Below are 12,990 nucleotides of genomic sequence, written 5' to 3'. Positions count from 1 at the left end.
TTATGCGACTGATTTTGCAAAAACTCAGGAGTTCACATTTTTTAAGAAATTTCCATTTTTAAAGCTAGTAGCCAAACACAAAACTTATGTCAAAAGAACAACATTTAAAGCATCAAGGAAGTAGAAGATTATAGCGCAATCCCTTTTATCAAGACATTATCAAAATAAAGCGATTCATCATGCTAGATATATGCTGCACACAGGGGGAAAAAATCTCTAATCCTTCAACATGAGCAGCACCCAGTGAAAACCTATGTGAAATAAAATGTTAATTATCTGTGTTCCCTCAGGTTGCAAGTGCATGAACAGAATTACAGATTAGATTTCCCTAAACTCCCTACAGTACATCAAACCCTCAGCTACAACTACAAGGAACAATATCCTAAACCACAAAGAACATCCTATAACATACCACTGGTAAAAGGGCAGATGAGGGCACTGCCAATGCCCCACCATTGCAATGACAGGGAAGCAGCTGTGGACTGTAGCCTAAGAATGTCCTAGGACAAGGGCCACGCACCACATAACTGAAGGAGGTAGGAAAAAACCTGTCTGTGACAGTCACAGCTGGAGAAAACAGAAACGTTCCTGACCCCAAAACCGGGCAATTGGCAAGACCACAGCACGATTTAGCTTTGGCCATGGCTGACACTCCCAATGCCTCAGAAACGGCATTTTTCCCATTTTGTTTCTTTCTTAACTATCCTTTCCTTTAGCATCTGTTCTAAGATCTCACCTACTGCTGAAGTCAAGCTAACAGGCTTGTAATTGCCTGGATCAAGGGGATCAAAGATGAGGCCCAGAGAGCCCTATTACCTGGCCCATGGTGCTCCCTGTACATCTCAAACTGTCCCTGCCTCATGACATGCAATCAGTCTGGTGCACGCTGCATATAGGGCATAAGGCTGGACCCAGCATATGCGCTGCATGCAAGACCAGTCTGGATGCAGCACATCCAGGGCATGTGCTACATGTGGTACCCATGCCAGACAGGCCCTGCAAGCTGTATCCAGCCCACACAGCTGGTTGAGTTTGATACCTTTGGTCTGGATCATTCTGTCTCCCTTTTTTTGACAACAGGCATTACACTTGCTATCTTCCAGCCATAAGGTACCATCTCTGAATTGACAGATTTGGTTAAGACTAGGATCATCACCAGATCTACTATGAATACATTTGTCTAAGGCTATTCCTTCAGAAACATACGTACTGCTTGTCACTTTCCATTGAAATGCAACCATCTTTGTGGCAGACCTGTATGTAGCAGACGTGACTTGCTAGCACCGGTACCAAAGAATAACTTTAGCAAAAGCTATGCAGAATAATTTATCTAGCTCCAACTTATCTCACATAAAAAAATTAATAGACCAGAACACAATTACAGAGACAGTAATTCAGGCAGCCCAAAGGAAAAAAGTGTGATTACAATGTCACAAGCTATTTTATGACGATTGGTATTAAAAAAAGCTCATTTGTCTCAGTCATCCTAAAAAAAGATTTTTTTCCAAAGAATTTTTTATATCAGCTTATGTGTTTCCATAGAAGTTACAATTAGGTTCTTTTCTTACAAATCAATATATGAATGAAGCAAACATTTTGCTCCAGTCTTGTTACTAGTGGTCTAAATAATTCCTTTCTGCAGAAAAATCCATGGGAAAAAGGCCAAATCTTGAACCAATCAACCTAGAAATTAAGTAATAAATATGATTCACATGATACGTAAATCTTTAAAGGGACTCCGCTAAATAAGAAAAAATATAAGCAGATTCAAACTGAATTATTTCAGTGTTCATTTTTAAGAAAAGTTTAGGAGCTTTAGGAACAGGCATTCACTGTTTATTAATAAATATCACACACCCAAGGAATATCCCCAATGTATGTACTCTTACTTCATTATGGAAACTCCTTAGATTCAGCTGAGTTCATTTCCTCTGGCACAGATGCAGCAATCTACTGTGTGGCATTTAATGGCTATTTTCTAATTTACAACATGTGTCTTACTAGCAAGTCTGCAGCTAAGATTGAAAATGAGAGTCAAATATACCTTCTTACTGCCCAGACTTCAAATGAGGAACTTGAAGAAAAATAATTGTGTGGGAAGGGTAAAGGGATGTCAGGTGAATTAAATGGATTAACCATAAGCTAGCTGAAGATGTCACCTAATTCTCTTTAATAAGAACTACTCTCTCAAGTTTATAACCAATTTTCTAGGTGTTTGGCTCAAATCAAGGAGTATTAGAATACTATGCATCCAAGTTTTAAAATCTCCTTTCCTCTCCTATACCTTTCCCTATTGTTAGTTATAATGTTCTTCACCATCTTCAAGTAATTATGTGGACTGCAATACAAAACTTTTCATTTTCTATTTAGTGGCATCATGTCTAATTGTATACTCTTACACAGTAATCATAATCCTTCCATCAATGTGAAACTGGTAAGTGAGCCCACAAAAGTTCCTATGCCTGGATACAGCCGTTAAAGCTTGAGGTTTTGAAGAGGAAGACAACATAAAAGTTAAAAATCATTAACAGCCAGGTCAAAATGATACATCATTTGGCCATTATTTTTTCCATGCTGTAATGTTTAAACCAACTATCAATAGCCCAACTTGAATTCTATCAGAAATCCTTATACAACACTTCAGACAATAATAAAAGTCTCTCTTCCCCCAACATCTGCAGCATTTAGTAACTACTCTTTAATTAAAGACTACAAAAATAGGGAAGTGGTAACATAAGATTTATAAGCACAAGCTGATGATTTTCAAATAAAAACGGAACATTTTCCCAGCTTATGCATATCATTGTTATTACCTCCCAGAGAAAGTAGCTTAAAGACATCAGTTTCTGCCCCACTGGCCAATTCTAAGTCTTACCATGATTTAACAGTCACTGAAAATGTATTATACACAATATAACTAGAAGTTAAAGCAATTTGATTCAATCACATTCCTAAATTTAAAATATAATTAAATACTTTTAAGTATTTGTAGTACAACTACTATTATCTCTAGTTTGTTTGAAATGGCATCTTAACTGCACAGGTCAGCCTCACCCTGAAAAAAATTCACATCCTCTAGCAATGCTACTCATGTGAAAATGTTGTACATCATAAACCCATCTGTTTTCATCATATTTTAATTCAAAGTACTGATTCTATAAGTAAATATCCTTAACTGCCTGCTATTTAACACCACAGGTATAAATCACACATTTCAGTTAAATAAGATACAGTTTCCAGAGAAATGTTATATTGAACAAATGCCTAGTTTGTCCTGAATTCAAAACTTATTTAAAAATAAACAAATGAGAAAATCCATATAAAAAACAAGTAGTGTCACTGGAGCTAGCATACTCACTTCTGTTGTACTCCTAAAGAAAGCAGCTCAGTTGTAATCCATGCTGGGAAGCTGCATTGTGTACCTACAACGATAGCTTTCTGCCAGATGACTTGTGCTGGGGTTTTCTGTTCTTTGGCCGCTGGTGACTGATTAGTGGATTAGTTATGAAAGCTTGCTCTACAGAAACACACCCACTTCTATGACTCACCCATGAGTTCCTTGCTGCTGCTTTTTTTTTTTTAATTCATGTCAACTCTTGGTCGAAAACTATTAACCAGGGAAATTCAGCTGTGTCATTCCTCTCTTGCATGGCAATGGAAAATATACTGTCTGTGACCTAATGATTACTAGCATCTCTGAAGGAATATTTATGAAGTAGTAATTATAAATTTGTTTAAAAATATCTCCAGTTAAACTTCAAACTATTTTACAACTAAGTCACAACATTGTAAGTTTGCTCTTCCTGTAAGTTACAAGGCTCTGAGTGAGAAAGGAAGCAATGCAGAGTAAGTGTTTCCATCTCTATCAACAGAAGCTCCCATCCTCAGCTTTTACCAGTTCATGGCACATCCCTCATTTATTCCAGGACAGACACATTAGACATCTAGTTGTTACAAATTTGTGGCTTGAATAGTATGTTAGGCAGGTATATCCAGAACGGCAAAAAGGAATCCTTTTGCTGCTCCAAACATCTAGTACAACTAGGCAGCTGCAGAATCTCTCTTCAGAGTCTACTTCAGTCAAATAGCTGACATACCCTCAGAGTGACAGAAATTTCCACTGCTGACAAAAGGCCAAAAGGACTCTTAGGCTACAAACAGATCTAACATTTACCCCAGGATTAAACATTTTTGTTTTTGTGGGGTTTTTTTAATCTTGGGACAAAGCACAATCACTCAGACATCCATGCCTGTTGTCCTGGGACAGATCCTAAAAAGGTTCATGGGATAAGAAGTCCTAACAGAGTATCCCAGGACATCATAAAGCGTATCTGAGCAGTTATCCTGGGTTTGCATCTTGAATCAACAGCAGAAATGCAGCAGTGCATTCAACTGCTCACTAGAAGGGCAATGTGTATAAATGGCAATCCCAGGATATTTCTGTTCTGGAGCAAACACACACAACTTGCCCAGGGACACTTTCAGTGTCTGTTCCTAGCCATACGGCAATAGATCTCCAGATTCTGCTCTACCATACTGTGCAGTGCTACCCACGGAAATCCTTGGAAGCTAGAATATAGCTTTTCAGATTGAGAGTGAGATCTCTTACTCAACAGGCCTTTTCAGCCAAACCGACCCCCTTTTATGCAGCTGAATGATACCTGCTTCGCTGCTGGGGGAATCTCCACAGTACTGGATGTGGCACTAGAATAGCTCTAATGTGCTTAAAGGTTTATAACTTTTAGAGAGGTTAGTTTGCCTCTGTAGTAACCACTTAATCCACAATCTGAAATCAACACAGTAAAACACGTATGTGCGAAAAGTAGAGAATTTAACAAATCCTACCCCCACCACAATACAATAACACAGTATTCTTTTTCTGTATTTTGATTCAAAATTCAGAAGCTGATTTCAAAGGCTACAGTACAAAGTTACCTGGAAAGATTTCCCCCAACAAAAGGCTGATAGCTGATTGAAAGTATTAATAGGACAAATATATTGATTTCTTCTAGGGGGAAAATAAACGTAATTCAAAAAACTAATGGTAAGCTCTATTTTTATTACAGCAGAAATCATTTTTGGAGTATCAAAATTTACAAATCTTTAAAGTTTAACATGCCTAACTAAGAGAGCTCAAACTGAAAAAAGCATGAGATTTCTAGACATTAGACCCAAATAAATCCTAATTTAAACCAAAAGGGAGCAAGAATGTATCAGATATGCATGGCAACACTATTGCAGACTGAACTGAAACACTACCTTCTCACTAGGCACAACTGAGACTCCATGAGAAACAGTATGCTTGGTTACTGTGTTGTGGGACTATGAAATAAGTTCTGAAATTTTCCTATGCTGTTTCTAATTATTTGTCATGATCAGTGAGCTGTTTAGTTATTGACAAATCATATTTAATCATTTTGGTGAGACTTCATCTAAAATAATATATATTCTTTATGAGCTTTGCTTTCATACCTATTTCAAATATAGTTCTGAATACTGTTGGCCTGATCTTGACTCTGTTCTACAAATTACTACGCCAAGAAGAAAAATAGTGTATGCTACAGTCAACACCATTTCCAACAACACCTAGTAAGAGCAGTCATCTCCGTCTACTAGGAATTCCTAGGAACATTTTCCATACCATACAGATGACCCTCCTTGTAAACAGAAACAGCTGCTTATGAACAATATAGCACCAGGCCATAAACATGTTGCTGCTGACAAGTGTTAGCTGTTCTTCCTTTTGAGAATCACCCTAAATCAGTTTTTATCTTTTGTTCCCTCTTCCAGTCCATGCAGCTGAGTGGATCCACTAGAAAGCATTTATTATTTGTATTCTGGTACCTCCCACAATGTAGTAAGTGCTGTCCAAACAACTAAGACAGTCTAAGAACCTAATTTTGAAAACATTTAAAAACACACAAATATGTTCTCATGTATTAAATTCTATTTAAAAAATAAAATACAGTATAGCCAATATGAATTTGATGAAAATTCTGTGATGCATCTGTCATTTAGGATCACATTTTCCATGGATTCTTGGCCTGGGCTTTTAAATCATTTGGGATCCACAAATGGATCCGGTACTACAGTGCTAACCTATTTAGTAACCTTGCTGCCTGGTGGAAGGGGTAAAGCTGAAGCCATGCCTGTTCAAAAAGAGATAGACAAGGAGGACCCTAGGCCAAGGAAACTGATATACCTTCTAACCCATTAGTGTCAAACTCATTCAGCCCCAAAGGCCACACGAGTTCCAGGGGGCTAGTCCACAAGTTGAACTGGGCCCATAGACTGCCCTCCCCATCCCTGTCTTTCAGCATACTTGATCCAACAACTGCTTCAATAGGTCTGGAACCCTAATATGGCATGGATCCTGGAGTGTGCTAATATGGAAGTATTTGATTCAGATTCAGCCGATTCGGAGGACAGTGATTCAATTTGGAGATTCAGATCACTGTCCTGAATTGATTTGGCCGAATCAGCTTTGGAAGATTCAGCACCGATTTGGAGACTCAGATTGGGCAACTCCTCTGGCTGTGCCTGCCTCTCCCTAGCTGGGGGAAGCCACGGGAGAAGCCCTCATGGCTGCCCTGCCTGGCCCCATCCCCCACCCAGCTTCAGCCTAGTCCCAGCACTTAAAAAAGCCCAGCACTCACTGGCTGCTGGAGCAGCCATTGGGGACTCTGGGCGCTTGTGGTAGATCCCCACCACGCGTAGCATGAGGTAGTGGGGGACAGTGGGGATTGTCCCCCTCTGCCTAACACCTACATGGCACAGGTGCAGCGCAGCTTGGCAGGGCACCGTGCACTGCCCGGGAGCTGGGGCCACTGGGGTGAGCGCTGCCGGGCTCTGGCTGACATGCAGAACCACCCCAGCTCCCAGAAAGCATGCAGTGGCCTGCTGAGTTGCACAGCACCTGTGCCAAATGGCACCTGCCATGAAGGTGCCAGGCGAGGGGGGGGGGGGGAAATCCCTGCCGCCCCCCACTGCACAAAGGCCCCAATTACCACTCCTGCAGCCAGTGAGTTGAGGAGTTTGTTTGTTTTTTTTAATGTTTTAATTGCTGGGAGGCTGGAGCCAGGTATGGGGCGGCAATTGTGGAGTGGGGGCTGAGGGAGCTCTCCCAGCAGACCCCAGAGTCCCCACAGCCCCTGCTGCAGCCAGTGAGTGCTGGGCTTATTTATTTTTCTTCAGTGCCAGAGGCTGGGCCAGGCAGGGGGTGGGGCCAGGCAGAGTAACCATGAGGGCTTCTCCTGTGGCTCACCCAGCTGTGCCTGCCTCTGCCCTGTTGGGGGGAGCCGTGGGAGTTCTGCAGGGCATAGCCCCTGATCCCAGCATTGCCATACCAGCTTCAGCTCTGGGAGCAGGGGCTCTGCCCTGCCACTGCTTGTCGCCCCTCCCCCCACCGAACGCGCTGCACCTACATCCCACCCGCCTCCCCAGCTGGGAAAGTGGCAGCAGGACAGAGCCCCCACTACCAGTGCTGCCATGCCCACTTCCCCACCCCCCTGCTGGGCAGCTTGTCCCAGCCCCAATCCCTCCCTCCCCCCTCCCTCAACCCCAACAGACTTAGCAGCTGGAGGCATCTGTCAGCTGCCTGTTTAGTCTATGGTCGAATCGCCAAATCAGCTAAATCTTTTCCAAGTCAATTCAGGTGCTTCGAATCGATTCAGAGTTTTTACTTGGTTTCCCAATTCGATTTGGAGATTTGGTCCCCGAATCAGGTCAAATCTCCTCCGAATCAAATCAGCTACCAAAGTTTCGCACAGCCCTCATGGGAACAGACACCACATGCAGAGCAGTCTGGTTGGAGTGGCAGCCACATTGCACACAGTGGCTGCCCTGGCTGGACTATGCCACATGCAGCACCACCCCTGGCAGCATTGGGACTGGGCTGCACATGGTGCCTGTTCCAACCGGTCCAGGGTTCACAGTTCATATGGTGCTTGCCAGTGCCACAGTGTGGGTCCCACTACAGCTGGAGCAGGCACTGTGTGCAGCATGTGTCCCAGAGAAAATGCCACGTGGTACAGTGTGGCCACAGTGACCACTGCATGCAGCGCAGCTGCTGCTCTGACTGCAGTGCACATGGTACCCATTCCTGTTACTCCTGGATCCACACCACACCTTGCAGGTCCCAGACTCATTGGAGCAGCTGCCAGATTGGGTATACTGGAGAAGGGTGAGTGAGTAGGAGAGGGGGTCCATGGGCATGCATCATGCCAATGTAGGTCTGATCAGGCCCAGGAACAGCACCAGCATTGGCTCTGTGAGCTGGATCTGGCACATGGGCCATATATTTGAAACCCCTGCTCTAACCTGAGGAGACATCCTTCTCATGTGTAGGGTCAGTGTGTAGGTACAGACACAGTGATCTGAGGAAAACTTGCATAGTTATTTCCTATGCTCCCCCCCATCCAGTTCCTTTTGCAGGCACTAAATTCACACTAAGAAAAAAACCCCTAATAATATAGATAATATGAAAGAAAACAAGCATTTAAATGTGATACCTTCATCAACCTGCATTTTTCAAGCTGCTTCAGAATGACAAGTTCTCAGTTAAAAAACTTTCCTGACCCTCAATACAGTTGTTCCACCTAGGCTATTTGTCCTATGCTTACAATATTTGTCTCATAGGCAAAATTCCCCTTCTTTCAGCCAGACTCAAAAACACCAGTGAATTAACAGAACAAAAACTTGTTGGTTTTGTTAGGCATTTCCTGCTTCTCCCTTGTGACCTCTAAAGTGGACTCTCAATCGGAACAATAAGAAACTTCCACAAGTCTTGAACACGTTATGAAGATCTTGTATTATTTCTGCTGAACTGGTTTAGAACATTGCTATACATCAAATGTGCGCTTTCACTGCTTTCAATGCAAGGGACAAAAGGATTATTTAGGGAAGGTCAACTGTCTACAATATATAGTTGGAAGCAGCTTTCTTTCCCCATTCTTCTTTACTCAGACATGGCATGGGGTAGGGGAGAAATTACTTGCAAGTCACAGGCTCGCAGAAAAGTAGGGCTTGAAGGAACCTTATGGCCAGGTGAACACAAGCATATACTTTTGGTTCCCCAGAGACAACCAACAGCAAGACACCTTATGCTGCTGCTAGTTGTCCCCGGGGAATGCCTATGCAACACGCCCTCTGGCACACAGCAGGTTACCCCAGGCGGGGTAGGGGGGCTGGGGCCAGCACTGCTGCTGGGGCTGCAGCAGCAGTGATCCTGCTGCTTGGAGCCTGGCTGACAGTTGGAGCATGGCTCCGGCCAGCCAGGCTCTGGTTTTGAGAAGTGTGTGCTGCTCCTGTGTACACCGCTCTGCTTTTTTTTCATGGCACTGTTTTTTGACCCCTGAATATCTAGAGGTCAAAAAAAAAAAATCCTGTGCTGCTCCCTTGCAGCACAGAGAACAGCTGAATCTTTGCACCACATATTGCACAGCCATGCTCATCTGAATGCGGCCCATGAATTCACATGTGCAGACACCCTAGGTGCCCTGCCAGCTAGCACTGGTTCAGACCCCTGGGAGTGAAGACTCAAGAAGTGTCACTAGGGATTGGTTCTCACCTCCTCTCTCTCTCCTGAGCTACCATGAATATTTATACAGGAAAGAAAGCTATTCTTTACTGGCAACATTTGCCCAGGCCAGTGATGCTCAACCAGGGTGCTGCAGCACCCTAATGTACCATGAGATTTTTTTAAGGTGCTGCAGGGTGCCATGCCATATTAGCACTGTTAGATGCATAAATACCTACATAATTCACAAAATAAACCCAGAGATTTCAGATAGGCATCCACAACATCAATGCCATTCTGACCTGTTGCATCTTACAACAAAACTGCTTTATTATTTTCCTGCAGTCAAAAATTAGATAAATTAGTTTTCCAAATGAGGTGCCACTGACTTCAGACAGTTATGGAGGTTGAGTCTAAAAAAGGCTGAGAACCACTGCTGTAGGTTCAGGCACAGACAGTTAAGTTTTTATCCTCTTCCCCCTGGTGCGGGCAATGGAGCCAGAAACAATCCTCTTCTCTATGATGCAGCAAGCAGTCAACTAAGTGGGTGCTGAGCAGCTGTTCAGCGTACTTCCAAGATCATATTAGAGCTGCACCTGGGACTACAGGGAATCAATGCAGGCAAGTCAAGGAAGTAAGAGAAAGATAGATTAAAAATTTGTTAGTTTAAAACTGGAGAACACTGTTCCAGGACTGCAATTACACTTCATAAACAGAACAGACATCTTCTGAGTACAGTTGCCCTTAAAGGCCACAATTTGGACCTTAGATTGTTAAAACAGGCTCCACAATTGACAGGTTGAGTACTCCTTCTATATAAATCAGGCTTATTTTAAATACCCAGAAATTGAAAAAAATCATACCCACTGACCTTCAGGTGCTTTTCCTGCAAACTAGAAAGAACATCAACAAAACAAAACACAAAAGGGCCAAAGGACTGGAGAGGGCCTCTGGGGTCCAGTACCTTCCCTTGCTATAGCAGGTAACATGCCATACAATGCCAGTTCCATCTTGAAAATGGTTAGGCTTTTTGCCCCAACTATCTATTCCAAACCCTCACTCCTCTGGTTGTTAGAAGCTTGCTTCCAATTCCTGGACTAAAGTTTATTCATGACCAGCTAATACACATTTGTTCTTGTGCCAACACTGTCCATTAGCTTTAACAGCTCCTGGTGTTTATCTCCCTGATGTGTTTATAGAAAGCACTCAGATCCTTTCAGCCTTTGTTATACTAAACTAAACAGGCCAGGCTCTTTTACTCTCCACTCATAAGATAGGCTCTCCATTCCTCATTCATCCTAGTAACCCTTCTCTTCACTAATTAATTTCTGAATTAATCTTCATTGAACATAGGTGTTCAAAACCGTAAACAGTATTCCAAATGTGTTGACAGTGTCTTCTACAATTAATAATTATAACTACATTAGTGGTTCCTTAGCTCTACCATGCCTCATATATAGTAAGATATTTGCTTTTTTAATAGCCACCTCACACTGACAGCTAACTGTCTTCTTGTAAATGACTAATACAGATAAGTCTTTTTTTGTCACTTCTAACTAATGACCGTCCCAATTTATAGTCTAATTTACTGTTATTGGTTTCTAAATGAACAATCTGGCCTTCAGTATGGTTGAATATCAATCCCATTTCTCTTATACCAGATTTAAGGTCATCTTGTAGTCGAATGCCTCCCAACTCTGAAGCACAGCAAGTTTAATCAATACACTTGTATTTTTTCTGCCTAGACCACTATGAAAATATTTAAGATTGGTCCCAAGATTGATCCTTAAGGATCTCCACTAACAATACCCCTGAACTTTGACAGTCCCCCTCTTTCAGCACAACACATCATTGTTTTTTTTAACCAGTTCCTTATCATTCTACAAGTCTTGAATTCATCTCCCATTTTCTATTTACCTCCACATCTTTAACTATTCTTTACTTCACAAAGAATCTTGTAGTCATACATGCTATTGAGGTAATATTATTTTGACAGATTTATTAAAAATCCTTTCTACTGGACTTGCAATTGTATATGCCAGTTCTTTTTTTTTCTTTCTTTTTTTTCTTTTTTTTAGAGGTTTGGAACACACATTATCTGATCTCCATTCCCTTATGCCCACCCTCTGCCTCAGTTAACACATTAACATCTTTGAGCTGTTTCCATCTTAGCTGTTGTTATTTTTGTTTCAATGCACATTGTCTATCCTTCCTTTGGCCCCAAGTTCAACTACATCAGTTTTCAATAAAGATGATAAGTATTCATTTAGTTTTTAAATTGCATCTAAATCATCTTTAATTTTAACCCCAAACTAATTGCCTAGCAACCTCACTTCTTCCCGTTCTCTTATTTATTGACTAAATAACTTTTACTTTACTTTACATGGTAAAATCTACCGTGGCTTGATTTCTAACAATTTCAATTTAGCTTTAGACCTTTGGACCTTCAAGAAATCACTTTCTTTGCTGAATCCTCTTTTTAATTCCTCAGAAGCTTTCTGCTTATTCATAATATCTTTTTTGAGGGTGATTATTCCCCAACTAATCTCTGGATCCTTAGCCTTTCCATTTCTTTCCTTTGTGATGAAAATTTTAAATAGTTTTTGCTTTCCTGACTTAAAGAAATACCAAGCCTCCTTAACAAGTGCCCAAGATCTAATGCTTCTGCTGTCACTTAGGGAAGTGGTTTTCAACCTATGGTCTGTGGATCCCAGGGTCCACAAAAGTTGGCTATGATCAAAAGTATGTGAATGCCCACACTTACAATTCAAAGGGATCCACACACCCATTCAAATTTTCCAAAGGGGTCTGGCACCTGCATTCAAAATATTTTTAGGGGTCCGCAAATGAAAAAAGGTTGCAAACCACTGGCCTAGGGCATAAACTGTTGATTAATTAAAGCTGACCAAAGTCTGGGCATTCTATTGCTACTTTTCCTAACTGGATATCCACAAATTTGTGTTAATTTAATGCTACTGACTAGGAAAGCTATGTACAGTATCAATGGCACAAATTTAAACTGGGAAGGAGAAAACTAAATGGAGACTCAGATACAAACACAGTAACAGACTTACACGTAGAAACAGCAAAAAGACTCACAGAGAAGAATGAATGGTCTCTCTTTCCTGCAGTCAGAGGAGGTCGAGATGGCACGGCATCATTCTCTATTCCATCCCAGAAGCTGATGGACTGGGCTTCTCACCAAAGAACTGCCCCACAGCAATGATCTCCCTTCATATTAGTTTCTAGTTTACACATCTACAAAGTGCAGGTGTCTAAAAGAGTTTTTCAAACTCTGTTAGTACCTCTTAGAGTGTGAACTCCCCCGGGTAATGTTTTCATAACATTCTGAGCACACAGTTAATTCTCAGCATGTAAAACAAGTGCTGAGGATTAACGTCTCCCCTTTTCTATGACAACCTTTTTAGAGCATATACTCTATTCTCTTGGAGAGTCCTCAAATATTTCTTTTC

At 41.7% G+C, this 12,990-nt stretch overlaps 1 protein-coding gene across 18 annotated transcripts in view; it reads right to left on the bottom strand.

Annotated features, from left to right (window-relative positions):
* ZC3H12B (zinc finger CCCH-type containing 12B) overlaps positions 1-12,990 on the bottom strand; it is a 108,047-nt gene that overhangs the window by 25,071 nt on the left and 69,986 nt on the right. Inside the window, exon 1 of one of the 18 annotated variants that reach the window (XM_090061799.1) lies at positions 12,617-12,767. The exons of 15 other annotated variants lie outside the window; for them this stretch is intronic. The gene's annotated coding sequence lies outside the window, so the exon portion shown is untranslated. Of the gene's footprint in view, positions 1-3,358; positions 4,509-9,906; positions 12,553-12,616; positions 12,768-12,990 lie in introns of those variants that run through there. 2 more of the 18 variants (XM_090061798.1, XM_090061797.1) reach the window with 2 other exon arrangements.

Source organism: Crocodylus siamensis, chromosome 8, assembly GCF_052110815.1.
Source record: "Crocodylus siamensis isolate JL-2025a chromosome 8, ASM5211081v1, whole genome shotgun sequence".
Taxonomy (NCBI): Eukaryota; Metazoa; Chordata; order Crocodylia; family Crocodylidae; genus Crocodylus; species Crocodylus siamensis.
The sequence above is the reverse complement of the archived record's forward strand: the minus strand, read 5'-3'. Positions and strand labels throughout refer to the sequence as shown.